The following is a 20,453-nucleotide window of genomic DNA, read 5'->3' on the forward strand; positions in this document are numbered from 1 at the left end:
GCAGTTTTGTGTTTTACCTGGTCCATGATCCATTTTTAGGTGGCTTTTGTGGAGGGTGTAAGGTCTGTGTCCTGATTTATTTATTTTTTCCTTTTTGCTTGTGGATGTCCTATTGTCCTAGCACCATTTGTTGAAAAGATTATCTTTGTTCCATTGTATTGTATTTGTCAAAGGTCAGTTAATTGTATTTATATGGGTCTATTTCTGGGCTCCCTATTCTGTTCTATTGATCTATTTGTCTATTCTTTTGCCAATAACACATTGTCTCATTTACTATAGCTTTATAGTAAGTCTTGAAATTGAGTGGTGTCAAAAAAAATAAATAAAAATTAAAAAAAAGAAATTGAGTGGTGTCAGTGCTTCAACATTGTTCTTCTTCAGTATTGTGTTGATTATTATGGATCTTTTTGCCTTTCTATGTAAATTTTAGAATCAGTTTGTCATTTTCACAAAAATAACTTGCTGGGACTTTGGGCTTGCACTGAATCTATAGATCAAGTTTGGAAGAACTGACATCTTGATAGTATTTTATTTCTGTTTCATTCATGAGAATTTTGTAGTTTTCTTTATGTAGATCTTTTACATATTGTGTAAAATCTATCCTTACATATTTCATTATTTTGGGGGTCCTAAGGTAAATGGTTTTGTTTTTACTTTTAAATTTGTTTTTACTTTTAAATTATACTTATTCATTGCTGGTATACAGAAAGTGATTAACATTCATATATTAACCTTGCAGGATACAATCCTGCAACCTTGCTATAATTCCTTATTAGTTTCAAGAGTTGTTCTATTCTTTCAGATTTTCTACTTAAAATCCTGTCATCTGCAAACAAAGACTGCTTTATTGTTCCATTTCCAATCTGTATACCTTTAATTTATTTTATTACTTTATCATTTTACTAGGACTTCCAGTATTGAAAAGGAGTGGCAAGAGGGGATATCCTTGTCTTGTTTCTGATATTAGTGGGAAAGCTTTGAGGTTCTTGCTATGAGGTAAGATGTTAGCTACAGTTTTTTTTTGTAGATATTCTTTATGAATTTGAGAAAGTTCTCCTCTATTTCTAGTTTACAGAATTTTTACCCTGAGTATTAGATATTGCCAAATACTTTTTCTGTATCTACTGATATGATGATGTGATTTTTTAAACATGTTGCTGTGATGGATTACAATAATTGAATTTTAAATGCTGAACCAGCTAGCTTTTCATGCCAGAATAAACCCCACTTGCTCATGGGGTATAATTCTTTTTACAAATTGTTTGATTTGATATGGTAATATTTTCTTGATGATTTTTACATCTATGTTCATGATAGATATTGGTCTGTAATTTTCTTGTAATGCCTTTGTCTGATTTTGGTGTTAGGGCATCCTGACCTTATAAAATGAGATAAAAAGTGTTCTCCATGCTTCAATTTCTGGGGGAAATTGTAGCGAATTGGTATAATTTCTTCTTAGATGTTTGGTAGAATCTACCACTAAACTTTCTGGGACTGGTGATTTCTGTTTTGGAAGGTTATTAATTCTTGATTCAGCTTCTTAATAGATACAGGCCTATCAGATTGTCTATTTATTCTTGTGTGAATTTTGTAGGGGTTGTTTTTCAAGAAATTCTTCTGTTTCATCCAGATTATTAAATTTATGGGCATAGTGTTGTTCATAATATTTCATTATTATCATTTTAATTTCCAATTAATCATTTGTGTCTTCTTTCTTTTTTGCATAGTTAACATGACTAGAGGTTTAACAACTTTAGTCATCTTTTCAGAGAATTAACTTTCAGTTTTGTGGATTTGCTTTATTATTTTCTGTTTTTGATTTCATAAATTTCTGCTCTAATTTTATTTCTCTTCTTCTTCTTTATTTTTGTTATTATTTTATTTTAACTCAAGTATAGTTAACATACAGTGTTATATTAGTTTCAGGTATACAATAGTGTTTTAGTTTACTCTTCTTTTCCTAGTTTCCTAAGGTAGAATCTTAGGTTATTTATTTTAGATCTTTCTTGTTTTCTAATTCAATGATATAAAGTTTCCCCTAAGTATTACTTTCACAGTGTCCCATAAATTTTGATAAGTTGTATGTTAATTTGCATTTAGTTAGAAATATTTTAAAATTTCTCTTGAGAATTATTCTTTGACCCGTGTGTTGTTTAGTCTCCTAGTATATTGGGCTATTCCAGTTACCTTTTGGTTATCAAATTTTAGTTTAATTCTATTGTGTCTGAGAGTATACTCTGATTTCTATTCTTTTCTTAACTTATCCTAGCTTATTTTGTATAATTGATATGTAATCTTATTTAAGTGTAAAGTGTAAAATGTGATAATTTGATACACATATATATTGGAAAATGTTTACCAAGTTAGGTTAGTTAAAACATTTTTCACCTCATATAATTACCATTTTGTTACTGTTATGGTGAGAACATTAATGCTCTACTCTCATAGCAACTTCCAAGTATAAAATGCAGTATTGTTAACTGTAGTTAGCGTACTGCACTTTAGATCCCTAAATTTACTCTTATAATTAAAAGCTTTTACATTTTGACCAACATTTCCAAGGATCGTTCAATATTTGCAAATAACTTAACATGATATACTACATTAATAAAAGAAAGGATAAGAACCATATGACCCTCTCAATAGATGGAGAAAAAGCATTTGAAAAAGTGCAGCATGTATTCTTGATAGAAGCCCTCAACGGGGTGCCTGGGTACACTTGGAGGTTTTTTTTTTTTAACTCAAACTTTTCTATACCGAGTCTCCAGTAATATTTCAATTAAATGTTAAGTTTTCCTACCTGCTACTGGTTCCCATGGAGGTTTTTATTCTTGGCTTTCTGCTCTGATAAACTGTGATTCCTCTGTATCTGCATGTCTCTCCAATTTGGGGGAAAGTAGTTTGTCCTGTGATCTAAATTCTCTGATGGATCTTTAAAAAAGCTGTGGATCTTCAGTTTGTTCAACTCTTTTCTTGCTATTTGGATGGAAGTGATGAGTTTCAAGCTCCCTGCATGGTGGAAGAGAAACAAATTCTTTCAGTGTTTTTTAAAATGTCCTTTGAAATTTCCTGTTTGTTCCATGGATTATTTAGAAGTTTGCTTATTGGGGTCCCTGGGTGGCTCAGTCAGTTAAACATCCAGCTTTAGCTCAGGTCATGATCTTGCAGTTCATGAGTTTGAGCCCCACATCAGACTGTGTTGATAGCTCAGAACCTGAAGCCTGCTTTGGATTCTGTGTCTCCCTCTCTCTCTGACCATCCCCCACTCATGCTCTGTCTCTGTCTCTTTCTCTTTCTCAAAAATAAATAAAAATACATTAAAAATTTTTTTTTAAAAAATTGAAAAAGAAGTGTGCTTATTAATATCAGAGTAGTTAAAGATTTTTACTATTATTTTTCTATTATTGATTTCTAGTTTCACTACACTGTGGTCAGAACACACACTCTGTATGATTACAATTCCTTTAAATTTGTTGAATTTGTTTTATGGCCCAAGATATAGTCTCTTTTGGTATATGTTCTATCAGAGCTTCAAAAGAATATGTATTCTGCTGTTGTGGGATGGCATTCTCAGTATGTCAAATAGATTCTGTTGGTTGATTGTATCTTTCATTTCTATATCCTTGCTGATTTTCTTTCTAGTAGTTTTATCAGTTGCTGAAAGGTGGAACTGCAGCCCCCAACTATTGGTTTGGATCTATTTCTTTATTCATATCTATCAGTTTTTATTTTATGTATTTTGAATTTCTTTGGTTTGTACATATTTAGGATCATTATGTCTTTCTGGTGGATTAATCCTATACTCATTATATCTTTTATAATAATTTTCTTTGTTATAAAGTATACTAGATGTAATCTTCTAATCTACGTCTTTTAATTGTTGTATTTAGACCATTTACACTTAAGGTAATTGTTGAAATGCTGATATGGCTTAAGTTGGCCATTTTATTATTTGTTTCCTTTGGTTCATATCCATGGCTTCCTGTGAGTTACTTGGACACTTTTTAGGATTCCATCTTGATATATTTATAGAGCGTATCTTGTTATATAGTTTCATAGTGGCTGCTCTGGGTATCAAAATATAGCTATGTGAATTCTCACAGTTTATGAGTATTAACATTTTACCACTTCTGTGAAGTGTGGAAACTTTACATCCACTTAGGTTCCTTTACCCTCCTGCTTTTTAAATAGCATTGTCATATATCAGATAGTGTTATAATTTTTGTTTCAATTGTCAAATATAATTTATAAAACTCATAAGAAGAATAGTCTACGGTATGTACATACCCATATTTCTGCTTTCTATTGTTCTTTCTTCCTGATGCTCCAATATTTCTTTATTATTTCCTTTATGTTGAAGAGATCTATTTAGCAAGTCTTTAAGAGTAGGTCTGCAAGCAACACATTCTTTTAGTTTTCCTTTATCTGAGGATTTCTTTTCCTATGCATTCCTGAAGGATAGTTTCACTGACTTCAGAATTTTCAGTTGACAGTATTTTCTGTCAGCAGTTGAAAAATGTCCTTTTTTTTCTGGCTTCCACAGTTTAATATGAAAAATTCACTCTCATTTGAATTGGTATACCCCTATAAAATCCTATAGATAATGTGCCATTTCCCTTTGGCTGTTTTCAATATCTTTTGTTTGTCTTTAGCTTTCAAAAGTTTAATTATGATGTCTTCTGGCATAGATTTCTTTGGGTTTATTTTCTTTGGGTTTTACTCAGCTTCTTAAATCTGTAGGTTTGCATCTTTTACCAAATTTGGGATGCCCCGCTCTCTCTTTTCCTTCTCTAATTCCAGAAATGTGATTTTTTTTTAGTTATTATTGTTACACAGGTTCCTGAGGCTCAGTTAATTTTTTAAGTCAGTTTTCTCTTTTTCAGATTTGTTAAATTTTGTTGATCTGTCCTTAAGTTCATGTATTCTATCTTCTGTTATCGCCATTCTATTGGGATCCTATTCAGAAGATTTTTGTGTTTTTTTTTTTTTAAATTTCTGTTATTGTGTTTTTCACTTGTATAATTTCCATTTGGTTCTCTTTTTAAATAACATCTATTTCTTTGCCAAGCCTTTTCATTTTTTCCTTTAAAATAATTTTAATTGCCTTAAAAAAACATTTATTTAGTTTTGAGAGAGACGGAGCACGAGCAGGGGAGGGGCATAGAGAGGGAGACACAGAAACTGAAGCAGTCTCCAGGCTCTGAGCTGTCATCACAGAGCCCAATGCGGGGCTCAAACCCACGAACCATGAGATCATGACCTGAGGCAAAGTCAGACACTCAACCGACTGAGCCATCCAGGCGCCCCTAATTGCCTTTTCAATAGTTTTTATTATGGAAGTTTTAAAATTCTTGTCAGATAACTCTAATATTTGATTCATGTTGGTGTTGATGTAAATTGATTCTTATTCAGATTGTGACTTTCCTGGCTTTTGGTATTATGGGTGATTTTCTATTACGTCCCAGACATTTTGCTGAGTATGTTAGGAGACTTTGGGTTCTATTTAAATCTTCCGTTTTAGTAGACAGTTACCTTAACTTTAGCATGCAGATCTTGGCCTACTTTTGTCAACTGTGGTTCCACCGGTAATTTAGGTTTTAGAGCCTTTGTGATGCTATTTTAGTCTGCTTGTTTTATTTGGTACCACTGGGGATCCCACTCATTTGTTTGTGCAGCTTCAGAAGGTACAAAGTCTTTCCCTGGGCCTGTTGCCCAGTGTCTCTAACTGGGGAATGGGAGTCTTAGGCCTGCAAAGACAAAGAGGCTTCCTGGCTCATCCCTTGTTTTGACAGAGTCATCCTTGCCCATGGAGATGGAAATGGCTTTCTGGGAGGAGTGGTTGTTGTGGCAGGGCCACTCTTGTTGATGTCTCTTGGATGCTCAGTGTCTCTGGTTGGGAACGGGCAGAGATGGAGAGCCCTTCCCTTAGCTGATTATTATCAATGGGGGTTACAGTCTTGATTAATCTCCGTTGCTGATGTTGCCAATCTCACCACTTGTTAGAGGGACTCCTGTTTGATCTGGGGGGGAAAAGAGCTTACCTGGGCTGCCTCCTGTTGTAAGGTTGGGGGTCATAAAATGTTCCAGCCCTGCACTGCCTTCTACTTTTGGGTTGTTACTCCAGACCTATGGTCCCAAAGTAAGTTCTTTTACCACCTTTCAGTTCTCCTGTGATTTCCCCTTATGTTATATCCAAGATTTACAGTTGTACTTAAAATGAGCAGTAAGCAATGAGTTTACAACACCCAGTCTGGAACAGAGGTCCAAACAACAGGATTTTATAGTATGAAATTTTGAAGACAGACAGCATTTTAGAGTCAGTCTTGGGTTCCAATAGCCTATACACTAGCTTGGTGACTTAGACACAGGACTTTAGCTATTTAAGCAAGACGAAATATATTTCAAGCTCACAGCTCAAAACCCTGCACAGATGAGCCACTCATTAAGTAGGTATTCAATCTTTCCCTAGAAATCACATCATTCAAACTACATGTTTTAGACATAAGTCTACAGAGGCCTAGAGAAAGGAAGGAGCCTTTTAAATGTGCTGTGACTCACATATACCCAAGTGACATTGTTTTTTCCAAAGCCCAAAAACATACTGTGTCAATTCTTGATTGTTTCCTTGCTTGTATATGGTAGTTCTGGTTCAGTTAGACAGGATTTGAAGATTTAAACTGATAGTACCAACTTATATTTGAAAAATACCTTCAGATTTACAAAATGTTTTTGCATTTATAATTTCTCTTGGTTGCCACAATCTTAGTGTGGGACTAGCAGGGCAAAAGTTATTCCTATTTTGCAAATAAGGACAAACTGTAAGTTGGGAGGATGAGACTCATTCAGAATGATTTCTCACATTTTCTCCTGTGAAATCAGACCCTTACTGGGTGACAGGAGGCTGTGGAAATAGTTGATTTCAGAATACCTAGCTTTCCATGCCCTTGGCTATAGCTAAACCAGTGGGTTACCTTATGACTACATAAGTAGTAGTCATAAGAGTAGATGGATTCTAAGTTCAGGTTTATATTCCCTACATACTAAAATACTTGAACTTAGAGTCATATTATTCTTAAAGAATTTGTTGGTAAGAAAAATCCTCCCAGATAAATGAAATTCTCTGTCTGAATAGATCACCTCAGGGAAGGGGGTATCTTAAATCGGAAAGGAGGTTACTAAATTACAATAAAGAGAAATAGGGTGGCAAGATTGAATTTGAAGTAGAAGAAAGCTTTAGTTTGGCCAAACAATAGGGATTTGGTTAAATAAACTATAACTCATATAATGAGACACTATGTGCCCATTAAAAATGAGATTGATTTATATTTATTGAAATGAAAAGATGTTTAAAATTAAGCAAGAAACTTACATAGGGGTATATAGTATGACTCTAGGTTTTCTGTTTGTGAATGTAGATTCTTCTCTGCATAGAGGAATTTGCTGCCTTTTTTTGGTTATTATTTTTTAAAGTTTATTTTCTGAGAGTGAGAGAGAGACAGAGAGAGAGACAGAGAGTGGAAGGGGTACAGAGGGAGAGAGAGACAATCCCAAGCAGGCTCCTCACTATCAGCGCAGAGCCTGATGCAGGATTCGAACTCACAAACCATGAGATCATGACCTGAGCCACAACCGAGTCAGATACTTAACTGACTGAGCCACCCAGGTGCCCCTGGTTCTCTATATTCTAAAAAAATTCCATAACAAAGATGTCTTCGTTAATTATAAAAGAGAACCATAGTCTAATCCACTTGTTATAAACTGAATGCTGTGTGTCCCCCAAATTCATGTTGAAATTCTACCCTCTGATATCATGGTAGTAGGAGTTGGGGCCTTTAGGAGGTGATTAGGATTAGATGAAATCATAAAGGTGGAACCCTCGTGAATGGGATTAGTGCCATATTAGGAATTATGAGAGAGCATGCTTCTCTCTTTGCTCTCCATCATGTGACGTTACAAGTGAAATGATAGTGATGTAGAAAGCAGGGTCTTGCCAGATAGCAAATCTGCCAGCAGCATGATCTTGGACTTCCTAGCCTCCAGACTGTAAGAAATGTTTGTTGTTTATAAGCCACCCAATCTCTGGTATTTTTTTTATAGTAGCCTGGATGGACTAAGACAGAAATTGTATTATAACATTATATTGCAAATTAATTGTCTAAAGACAATGTGTCATGAATAGGAAAGAGGTTGTATAGAGTTGAGAGGGAAAGGAAGCCCTAAGAGTAAGAACTGATTAATCAGCAACAATAGGGCTGAAAATAGGAAGAGGCTGACTAATGCATTTTGATTGCCTTTATTTATGTGCCCCACACTTTACCAGATAGTACTTTACATCTTAGCTCAGTTAATCTGTACACCTGCCCTGTGTGGAAGGTACACTTATCACCCCCATTTTTCAGATAAGAACTTTGAGGCTCAGAGAGGGGAAATGACTTACCCAAGGCCATACAGTTAGTAAATGGCAAATCCAGGACTAGAACTCAGGTCTCTCTGTATTCTATCCATTAGAGGTCCCGGACATATGGCTCCCAGAGAGGGAGTCTCTACTGTGGGGCAAGGGGAGATAGCTGGCCTCTTTTTAGGTCTGGAGGAAATAACCCCTGAGTTTATGAGGCTTCATGTGTGAAGATTCTTACTGGGCAGTAGGAGAAGGCCTTGGAAAGGGATAAAGAGCCTGATCCCTGGACAGGTATATCAGTAAGTGTAAATGAATACATTGGCAATCATTCAGACAGTATGGTTTTGTGAGTAAAGTTGGTGTCAGTCTTGTCCTCACAGCTTATCAATGACAGCTATACCATGTATAGCCTTGTACTTGCTGTCAATAGGCAGGCATCCTCTCTGCTACCTATCTTGTTTTATTTTAACATCCACAGGATATGCTTTAAGCTACCTGAAGATTTTCTGCCTTTATAAGATGGTTCATCTGTTATGACTGGGTCAGGGTGCCTTTTTTTGAAAATACGCCACCTTTCCTTTTATTTGTAGCTATTACACAGCAAACACATATACCTAAAAGATTAGAGGTTTTTAATTTTAGATAAAAAATTGTATCAACAAAACATGTTTAAACTGGAACACAACTGCAGAATGGGGCCAGTGGGCAATTTGGCACAAGATGGAACAAATGGCAGTGAACACCCTGATGAGGGCATAAACCCATTCCGCAGTGGTATGACAGGCTCAAGATAACACAGAAGATGAAGTTTAAAGTCAATTGTATGGTATTTGTCTTTCTCTGACTGACTTATATCACTTAGGATTATACCCTTTAGATCCATCCATGTTGTTGCAAATGGCAAGGTTTCATTCTTTTTTATGTCTGAGTAATGTTTCATTATATACATGTACACACACAGACACCACTTCTTTATTCATTCATCTGTTGATGGACACTTGGGTTTCTTCCATATCTTGGCTATTATAAATTATGCTGCAATAAACATAGCAGTGCATATATCTTTTAAAAATTAATGTTTTCATTTTCTTTGGGTAAATACCTAGTAGTAGAATTATTATATCATATGCTTTTATATTTTTAATTTTCTGAGAAACTTCCATACTAAGTGAAATAAATCAGAGAAAGACAAATACCATACGATTTCATTAAATATGTGAAATTTAAGAAACAAAACAAACAAGGAAAAAAAGAGACAAAAACCAGACTATTACAGAAAAATGATTGTTGGTTGCCAGAAGGGAGGCACAGGGTGGGATGGGTGAAATAGGTGAAGGAGATTAAGAACACACTTATCCTACATTTTTTATCGGATTATTTGAGGTTTGTTGGTGTTGAGTTGTATAAGTTCTTTATATTTTTTAGATACTATAAATCCAATTAAAATGGGCAGAAAACATGAGCAGACATTTCTCCAAAGAAGACATACAGATGGACAACACACATATGAAAAGATGTCCAACATCACTAATCATTAGGGAAATGCAAATCAAAACCACAATGAGATATCACTTCACACCTGTCAGAATGACTAAAATCAAAAACAAGAAACAATTAGTGTTGACGGGGATGTGGAGAAAAAGGAACCCTCATGAACTGTTGGTGGGAAGGCAAACTGGAGCAGCCACTGTGGAAAACAGTATGGAATTTCCTCAAAAAATTAAAAATAGAATTACCATATGATCCAGTAATTCCACTACAGGGTATTTACCCAAAGAGTACAAAAACACTAATTTGAAAGGATATATGCACCCCTATGTTTGTTGCAGCATTATTTACAATAGCCAAATTATGGAAGCAGCACAAGTGTCTACTGATAGATGAATGGATAAAGAAGATGTGGTATACATATACTATGGAATATGACTTAGCCCTTAAAAAATAATTTAACCTTGGGGCGCCTGGGTGGCGCAGTCGGTTAAGCGTCCGACTTCAGCCAGGTCACGATCTCGCGGTCCGTGAGTTCGAGCCGCGTCAGGCTCTGGGCTGATGGCTCGGAGCCTGGAGCCTGTTTCCGATTCTGTGTCTCCCTCTCTCTCTGCCCCTCCCCCGTTCAAGCTCTGTCTCTCTCTGTCCCAAAAATAAATAAAAAACGTTGAAAAAAAAATTAAAAAAAAAATAATTTAACCTTGTCATTTTAAGCTACATAGCTGGATCTAAAGGGTATAATGCTAAGTGAAATAAGTCAGTCAGAGAAAGACAAATACCATATGACTTCCTTTATATGTGGAATTTAAGAAATAAAACAAGCAAAGAAAAAAGGAGACAAACAAAAAAACAAAACCCAGACTCTTAACCATAGAGAACAAATTGATGGTTACCAGAGGGGATATGGTGAAGGGTTGTGGTTGAAATAAGTGAAGGGGATTAAGAGTACACTTATCATGATGAGCAATGAATAATGTATAGAATTGTCAAATCACTATATTGTACACCTGTAACTAATATAACACTGTATATTAACTATACTGGAATTTAAAAAAAAGGAATACACTTATTGTGATGAGCACTAACATATAGAATTGTTGAATCATATTGTATACTGAAACTAATATAATACTGTATGTTAATTATACTTGAATTTGAAAAAAATAGTCATTCATATACACTCTTGTACCTTGGACTTGAACTCAAGTTCAGACTTGAGCTACTGTGACAGTATCATTCTGTAAACCTGAAGTTAAATAAAAGGTTCTCAAAGAACCTACACAATTTAGATTCTGATTCCTATATCAATTGCATGATGTCCATGCAAGTATGTGGCTAACATTAACACACTACAGATAACACTAGTCATATATTTGAATCTTACTTCTAAAGCTACCTGATCAATACATCCCAGGGAAAAAGCCAATTGTCCCAACATCACTTTGGCTTGTATCTCTGGCTTAACATGTTCTAAAGTTCTCATTTCCTAAAGTTAGCTGGCATATATTAGTTAGAGGTCTAGCACTAAGAGCTTTTTTATTCTTGGATAAATTCTCTTCATCTGAATCCCCAAATTACCTTTGATACTAGATACTACTAAAGTTACAATACACACATATACAAATACTCTTACTATGAGTTACATTCCAGGAGGACTGGACCTGTTAGCTGTTCCTAAGCCTGAGGCACTATTAACTAAAATACAGAACATGCTCTGTTTCAGAACAAGGATACATGCTCTGCTTTCCTATTGGCATTCATGAAATATAGAAACTACCCTGTCTGCAAATATGAGTGAGGCAGAAATGTGGAGATACTTTATGTGAATGGTGTGGCCAATTGCATGTGAAGTGGGATCAGACACATGTCTTTGAACAGTGATCACCTGACTTTGGTGTACATGTTCCCTCCTGACTGGTGAGGAGTGCAATGATGTTTTAGTTACAAACAGCAAAGAAGAAGATTTAGGACTTATCTGCCTTGGGGATATATTAAGGGGAGAGAATATGACCCACCATTCTTGACCATTTAAAAGAAAAGAAAACTCAGGACCACATGCCCAGAGAAAAGTATTGACAAAGAAAACATACAACTCAAAGCATACTTAGAGTTTCTACCAGTGTAAAAGAGCTGCAAAAGAAAACATGCCAGCCACAGTACTGCCTAGAAAAGAGGACCTTTTTGGGACCTTATTGGAGCACATGAAATATTAACTGGAATGCTGGTCATCCTGGACCAATATATATTCCTTTTGCTTCACTGGTCAGGTGGATTTCTGTATTACTGTAAATCTTCCCTCCTGACTTCCCCCTACCTTTTCCACAATTGGGAATCTGTGAGGGCTGGTATAGGCTCTCTAAAGAATCTGAGTACAAAGACAATAAAATGGTTGAAGGGCAACAGAGCTTTGGAAAAGAAAGAGGCTTTTAGGTCGCCCCCAAAGAATAGAAAATACCAAGGGACAGGGCCCTGGATTTAACATGGAAGCTGTTGGTTTCACAGGCCAAATTCTGAACATGATTTTGTTTAGCCCCAGCAAGACACACAAGGCTAAATTAGCTGCTTTCAAAGTGCACTTGTGTTTGTGAAGATAAGTTACAAATCACAGAGCATGTACACCAACATATGTTTACTTGAACTGACATCTAAAGGAGACATGGACTGCTGTGAATGGTGACAAAACTAATACTTCCTATTTAAGGAAAAGGCACAGGGGTGCCTGGGTGGCTCAGTAAGCTCAGTGTCCGACTCTTGATTTCAGCTCAGGTCATGATCTTGCAGTCCTGCTATCAAGCCCGTGTCAGGCTCTGTACTGACAGTGCAGAGCCTGCTTGGGATTCTTTCTCTCCTTATCTCTCTCTCTGCCTCTCCTATGCTTTTTTCTCTCTCTCAAAATAAATAAATGAACATTAAAAAAAGGAGGGAGACACAGACTGTCAGTCTCACAGGCAGCGAAGTAGAGAAGACATGGTCTGTATGGCTTGAAAATTACAACTTTTTTGCCTTGGAAAAGCTTCTATGTGACCATCCAAAGCCTTGAAAATAGAACTGCCTTTAAAATGACAACAAACTAAGAGTCCTTTACAACCCCAAACCTTTCCCCTTGTCCTTTATGTCTGTTTGGTGTCACCTAACAGCTAAACCATTTCTTCACATTATATGAAAATAATAACCTCATAGGAAAAAAATTAAGGCTTAATCCACATCCACTTTTTGTTTGTTTTTAAATATCTACATCAAATGTCAGCTCTTAGAAGAAAGCAACCAGATTTGGTTGGAATCCTATCTGCCTGTATCATACATAGAATTCTGGGAGGGAGAGGTCTGAGGGTGGGGAAAAGATTTGGTACAATAGATATCACTAAATCATACACATTGGAAATAAAGAGAGAACGTGAGAACAATCCTCCTAGGTTTAAACCAATATGAAGCATACTATGTCATTTTGAGAAAAGTATTTTTCTTAAAGGTAATTTATATTTCCTATACAATGTTTGGAAAAAAGGCTACTTTATAAAATCTCATACAAAGATTTCCCAGTGATGTATCAAAGCTTAACAACATCATGAAAAGATGTTATGTGTTTAACAAAAGCCAGTATGTAACAAAGATCTGACATAGTTACAAATTTCTCTTTCTGCTAAGTTAAGGCTAACCTTAAATATTTACTAATTAGGTTTGAAAAATACCACTTAAAAAGATTCAGATTCATTCTGGTTTTAAGTGTTCAGGGAAAGATTTTACTTTCAGTAAAGTATAAGGTGTGTCTCAGACAAAAGGTATCCATGCATGTTGACAGGCAATGACAACTTGGTAGTAATTGAACACAATTTCTAGGGTCACTTTCCAAAGGTACCTATGCCCAATATATGCACCATAAGCTTTACTTGCCCTTTTAGTTCCAGATAGAGTTTCAGTTGTATTTCATACAGCAAACCCTATCCCTGAATTTCTTCATTAAAAAGTCAGACTATTAGCTGTTACTGAGGTTTATTATTTATGATTGTTTCATTTATTACTGTGAGAAATCTGAAATTCTATAAATTAATAACTAATGAACTTAAAAAAAAAAGTGTCCAAACAGAATCAGAGTATGGCCACAAGCCCAGGTACGGAACCTGCATCTTTAGAAAAGATAATCAGTGACACCCAGGTTTGTCAATTTGTGTAGGGAACAGGCAGAGGTCAGATTAGTGGATGAGACAGTGGCAGGTGGTTAAATGCCTTCTTATTTAAGTGGGACAGTCACATAAGAATGGAATTTCTGCTCAGGGAACTAGAAGGGTAGGGCAGTGTGAGAGGGAGTCACATTTCATTCACAATATAGTTACTGTATGAGGGTATGAAATGGAAGTGAGACCATCTTTTTTAGTACCCAGCAACTTTTCTTCAGGAGGGTCCTTTCTATTGCTATGCTTCTAACTATAGATAGCTACTGGATTTTACCAGTGCATAAGTATTTAGATCCCACTGAATTTTTTCATCTCTCAGATATTTCAAATCTAACTGTAAATCAGGAAGGTGTTTAGTGTTCAGAGAAAATGGGGAATTTTCACAAGGTATTCCTTAGTTCCATGTCTGTTATATACAAGCGATAATAGGACATGTTGGGGAATAAAAAATAATAATAAAAGACCAAATTGAGCTTATAGATCTTTAGACTGAAACTGATTCCATGGCCTTTGATCCTAAAAAAACAAAATAGTATTTTTTTTAATTTTATTTTTACTTTTGAAATACCAGTGTTGCTCTTTATCACTTCTCAGTTTAAAAATGCATGGAAAAAGACCTTTTCACTGTTGATTAACTTTGTTTTAGATATAGGAAATAAGGTTTGGTACTATGTACTGCTCTTGTATAGGTCTGTAGAAATAAATCTCAGACTCTTAAACAACTTTTTATAGGCTTTCTTATAAAGAAAAGTAACAGTGATTCTATTCTCTATTGGGAATAACAGTGATTTCTACAGTGATCCTTTAGAAATGTCTATGTTTACAACTGGATGTGGTAGTAACAGAGATTGTTCCTTCATGAAGATATCTATTTTAAACATTTTTTAAATGTTTATTTTTGAGAGACAGAGAGAGCATGAGCAGGGGAGGGGCAGAGAAAGAGAGGGAGACACAGAATCTGGAGGAGGTTCCAGGCTCTGAGCTGTCAGCACAGAGACTGACATAGGGCTCGCACTCAGGAGCCATGAGATCATGATCTGAGACGAAGTTGGATGCTTAACCAACTGAGCCACCCAGGCGCCCCAAGACATCTCTAGTTGAGCTTGAGCCAGATATAAAGTATTTGGAATAGACGTCTTGGGTGAAGACCTGGATTCTGTTGGCAATGGGAGTTCTGAAAATGCTGACAATATGTATAGTACATGACCCAAACTTCCTGAGGCCTATTCTACCCAAGCATGTAGAACTGAGTAAAGCATGACTGAATATTCAAAAGGAAAGTGTACAGCAAGCCTATCAACCCCAAAGGGAAAATCCGGTGTTTAATTGACAAGAAATACATCACTTCCCCCAGGAGTATTTGGGTCTCCTCTAAGAATAAACTTTTTCAAATGTGTACAGTAGTACAAGTGATAAACCTACCATATTTTAAAAGTAGTGTTGGGGCGCCTGGGTGGCGCAGTCGGTTAAGCGTCCGACTTCAGCCAGGTCACGATCTCGCGGTCCGTGAGTTCGAGCCCCGCGTCAGGCTCTGGGCTGATGGCTCGGAGCCTGGAGCCTGTTTCCGATTCTGTGTCTCCCTCTTTCTCTGCCCCTCCCCCGTTCATGCTCTGTCTCTCTCTGTCCCAAAAATAAATAAAAAACGTTGAAAAAAAAAATTAAAAAAAAATAAATAAAAGTAGTGTCAATTGTGTCTAAAAGTCCACAAGTCTGATGTGATGTTTACAGAAGCAAAACCACTGGTCTTCATAAAAAGACCTAAGAAGAGGCCTGTTTTAGGAAAACTCAGATTCGCACATAGGCCATGTTTAAGCCAGGGTCTAAAGCACTGAGCTTTCCATTGTCTCCCAAAATGATGCTGAGAATGCCATTAATCAGTGTTATTAATTCAGATACCACTAACTTGGAATTGATTGCCTTAGAATGTAGTGGATGCAAGTTTATCTATGGGATATCTATGAAAAAGGGAGTTGGCTGAGTATTATGAGACCTAACTGGGGTGTGGGTTGGGGAGAGCAAATGTTATAATTTAAGAAAACTATTTCCTTATATGTTCTAAACCACCAAGCATCCATGCACCCATGCTAACAGTTAAGGATCATTTTGACTTATTTCTCAAGCAAATGTTGGGGTCTCTATTGGGAATAATGTTAGCTTACATCTTACAACTGAACACACCAAAAAGTAAAAGTTCCTTTTAAGCCATTCTGCAAGTCAGTTACCTGCTACACACCATCTCTTTCCTCTCAACAGGGTCTTAATTCTCAACTGTGACAACATTACCACTTTGTTCTCATGCTATAGCAGTGAGGGTGGAAAAGTAGGGGAGGTTGATCATTAAGGAGAATGGAACAGTGGAATCAGCCTACTATCTCAGCTGGAAGTCAACATTTCTCAAGTTAAATCCCATTCTAGAAAAATAATATATTTTTTCTCTTGCCTACATTCTGGGCTGCCTGATATGCATATACTGGTTGCTTAATCAGTAAGGGCCATAAATCACCTTCCAGACTCTTAAGTGGGAGGGGGGTGTCCCAGACTCACCCATTTAAACCAACAGGAAAAGAAGCATAGCCTTTTTGGGACAAGGATCATTGTGGGTGCCATAGGTACACCTAGCATGGAAACAGATAAGTAGCTCACCGTTGCTTATAGCAGCCTGCTTCTTTTGTGCTAGCCTTGGAGATACCTGTGTCCCCAAAGATGCCCATGCTCCCAGAGATGCTGATGTTTTCAGAGCAGCCCATAGCCTCAGAGATATCCATGTTGCCAGAGAATCCGATATCCCCAGAAATGTTTATGGCCCTGAGGCTGCCTATGATCCCATAACAGTCATGGTGAAAGTCTGCACACTGTCTTTTCACTTGATCCATCTGAGCCTGGAAGCCTCTTCTCTGGATATGGTGCCATTCTCCATCAAGGTGTTCAGGTATCCATCAATACCCATAAAGTCAAGAGGATTGGTCAAAGAACTTCCCAGATGCTGAGATAATAAATTCCCTAATTGAGAGCATGTACAGACTTCTTTTGGTGGCTCATCATGGGCTTGCAGTTTCTGTCACGGGAGCAAGGAATGGTTGAAAAGAATTAGGAATAGGAAAAAAAACCTAAGTAAATATCACAATGACCTGCAGGGATCCTGATGCTGTCACTAATATGGTGTAATGTAACCTTTTTCCCCCACCTTACCCCCAAACATCTTTTCTTCATTACTTGACATAGTGCTTTAAAAGCCTTACCACTAAAGAAGCATCTTGTATCTATAAAAGTCCTCTTTTCTAATAAATATAATTCTATTATTGGGAGCAGGGAGGGCAAAGGAGAGGATCATTAAGATATATTAAGCACCTCTAAGTGCTGGAGACTTTATATATAGTCTTTTATACTTATATACTTATATACCTTTTATACTTATAATAATTCTGTTGGTTAGGTATTAGCTGTATTTTACAAGTGAGAAACGTGAGAATAGGAGAATTTAAATAAGACTAAAATTCACACATTGTAGAAATGCTAGAGCTGAGATCTGACCCTGCCTCTTAATACCAAGTTCTATCACCTAATACCTCACGCTATCTCCAATGGATATTTTCACTTTCAGGAATAACACAATGACTCAATGATACTTTACAATGGTGATTCTTAACCTTGGGGGGGCATAGACCACCTTGAAAATCTGAAGAAAATAATGAGCTTTCTTCTCAGAAAACTGCATGTATGCACATGTGTGTACATGAGGCAACACACAGTTTTAGGTTTAATATCAAGGGCTTCATAGATTCCCCCAAAGGTACCTGAGGACACTTATAGTTTCATGGACTCGAGTCAAGAGCTCCAGTTGTAGGGTATAAGCATACCATTTTCATTTTTTTGAAAATTAGAAAATCACATGCATACACACACACACACACACACACACACACACGCAATCGTGATAACCTTTGAAGAAAGGAAATGAATGGGTAGATGGCTAGGGGAGTCTTTTAAACTTTCCATTTTGTATTTTTTTTTATTCTGCATATTTCAACTTTACATTTGTACTACCTTTCTAAAGCTCTCAACAGGGAAAGTCTTCTGGGAAGGTGGCAAAGTAGAAGATCCTAAGTTTACCTCGTCCCATGGGCACAACTAGATAACAGCCACATCAGTGCAACTAACCCAGAGAGTGACCTGAAGACTGGAAGAACAGATTTTACACTGTTATTCATAGAGAAAAGGCCACATTGGAAGGGGTAGGAGGGGCAGAGATGTTGTGGAGAACCAAGCTCCTGGTGAGACTAACTACAAAAAGGAGTGATATCACAAGAATAGAGAAGAGAGAGGAGCAGACACCACACCAGGCACTCCAGACATAGGGAACCTGAACTGGGAAATAAGGTCCCCAAAACATTTGGCTTTGAAAACAAGTGGTGCTTAACTTCTCAAGTATTTACAATCAGTGGGGCTTAACTCCAGGTAGTTTAAAAATCAGCAGGCTTAGCTCTGGGAAAGATGAAGGGCTTTAGGAACCAGAGTCCTTGCCCTTAAAGAGCCAGTATAATAAATGTAGCATAGAAGAAGCAGTTTTAAAAGCACTTGGAGTATAAATGATGGAGGCTTATTTACTAATCTCACAACATGCACCAGAGGGGCAGGGATCAGTCAGAGACTCCTCCAAGAACAGAAGAGCTGGCAGGCACCATTTTTCTCTCCCTACTTCCCCATACCCAGAACAGATAGCAAGACACTTGCAGTAACCAGCTGGAAAACCCTCTACCTACCTTGCTAACACCATGCACCCTGCCTCCAAGTTCCCCTGTGGATCCACCCCATCTACCCAACCTACACTTCAGGCATCCTCTAAAGCTACTCTTGCCAAAACAAATCCTGCAAGCAGCCTTGGCAAAGACTGGTGCCACCCCAAAGTAATTCCCAGCCCTGGGGAGAGGGGATCATAACCACCACACACAATAGTTCAAATGCAGGCCCAGCAGACAGACTAGGGGTAGGCATTGGGTTGGATTGTTGGTCTGCTGACCAACGAAAACCTCTCAGGGGACAAGGCAGTGAGAGCATCCTGCAGGTCCATGATATTGCAGCCCCAACAGACAGACTGTGGACAGGCCTCTGGTTGGACTCTAGGCCCTACCCAACAACAAAAACCTCTCAGGGGACAACAGAGGGAGAGCCCCCTGAGGATCAGTGCAACTGAAGTCCCAGAAGAGCGGCTGAGGGTAGTCATCTATTCTGACTGCTGACACCAACCAAGTACAAGCTCACCAACCAAGGTCCCAGACTGGCCTTTTAACAGCATAGGTACCAAATCTTGCCCACAACTGGCAAAGTGGGCCTTTGCATCCAACTGGACTAAAGGCAAATGAAGATCAGCTACAACAGTAGGGTACACAAAATACACATAGAGATATCCTGAAGAACTGGCTCTGGTGAATAGGGGGCATTACACTACAGAGTACCACAGGACCTCTTCTTCATAAGGCCACAATTTCAAGATTAGGAGATGCAGCCGACTTTCCTAATGCATGGAAACAGAGAGAAAAAATGAGTCGACAGAAAAACATGTCCCAAATCAAAGAACAAGACAAAACCACAGCAAAAGAACTAATTGAAATGGAGATTGACAATATGCCTGATAAAGAATTCAAAGCAATGGTCATAAAGATACCCACTAGATTTCAGAAAAATTGAAAGATCTCAGTAAGAACTTCAACAAAGAGATAGAAAATATATAAAAAGACTAGTGAGAGATGAATAACTCAATAAGTGAAATAAATACACTAGACAGAATCAACATCAGAGTAGAGGATGCAGAAGAATGGATCAGTGAGCTGGAAGACAGAGTAATGGAAAGTAACCAAGCTGAAGAGCAAAAGGAAAAATTAATAATAAAAAATGAGAATAGGTGGGGCACCTGGGTGGCTCAGTCAGTTAAGTGTCCAACTCTTGATTTTGGTTCAGGTCATGATTTCACTGTTCTTGAGATTGAGCCCCACATCTGGCTCTGCATGTAGTGCGGAGCCTACTTGGGATTTTCTCTCTCCCTCTATCTCTGCCCTTCTCCAGACTTGCTTGCATGCATGTGCATTCAATTTGTCTCTCAAAATAAATAAACTTAAAAAGAAATTATTAAAAAATAAAAATTTAAAAATGAGAATAGATTAAGGGAACTCACTGACATCATCAAGTGTAATAACTTTGGCATTTTAGGGATCCAAGAAGGAGAAGAGATGAGAAGGCAGAATATTTATTTGATGAAATAATAGCCGAAAAATTTCCTAATCTGGGGAAGGAAATAGATGTCCAGATCTAGGAAGAACAGAGAGCTCCCAAAAGTATCAGCCCATGGAGGTCCATAGCAAGACACATAATTAAGATGGTAAAAAGTAGTAATAGAATTT

General features: G+C 37.2%; 1 protein-coding gene across 6 annotated transcripts in view; it reads right to left on the minus strand.

Moving 5' to 3' along the window:
* The window catches only part of ASB12 (ankyrin repeat and SOCS box containing 12), a 126,533-nt gene that overhangs the window by 12,428 nt on the left and 93,652 nt on the right, over positions 1 to 20,453 (minus strand). The window contains exons 2-3 of one of the 6 annotated variants that reach the window (XM_058714657.1): positions 16,702 to 17,113; positions 2,801 to 3,009 (exon numbers count right to left, since the gene is read on the minus strand). The exons of 3 other annotated variants lie outside the window; for them this stretch is intronic. The gene's annotated coding sequence lies outside the window, so the exon portion shown is untranslated. The remainder of the gene's footprint in view (positions 1 to 2,800; positions 3,010 to 16,701; positions 17,114 to 20,453) is intronic. 2 more of the 6 variants (XM_058714659.1, XM_058714658.1) reach the window with 2 other exon arrangements.

This window comes from Neofelis nebulosa, chromosome X (assembly GCF_028018385.1).
Source record: "Neofelis nebulosa isolate mNeoNeb1 chromosome X, mNeoNeb1.pri, whole genome shotgun sequence".
Lineage (NCBI taxonomy): Eukaryota > Metazoa > Chordata > Mammalia > Carnivora > Felidae > Neofelis > Neofelis nebulosa.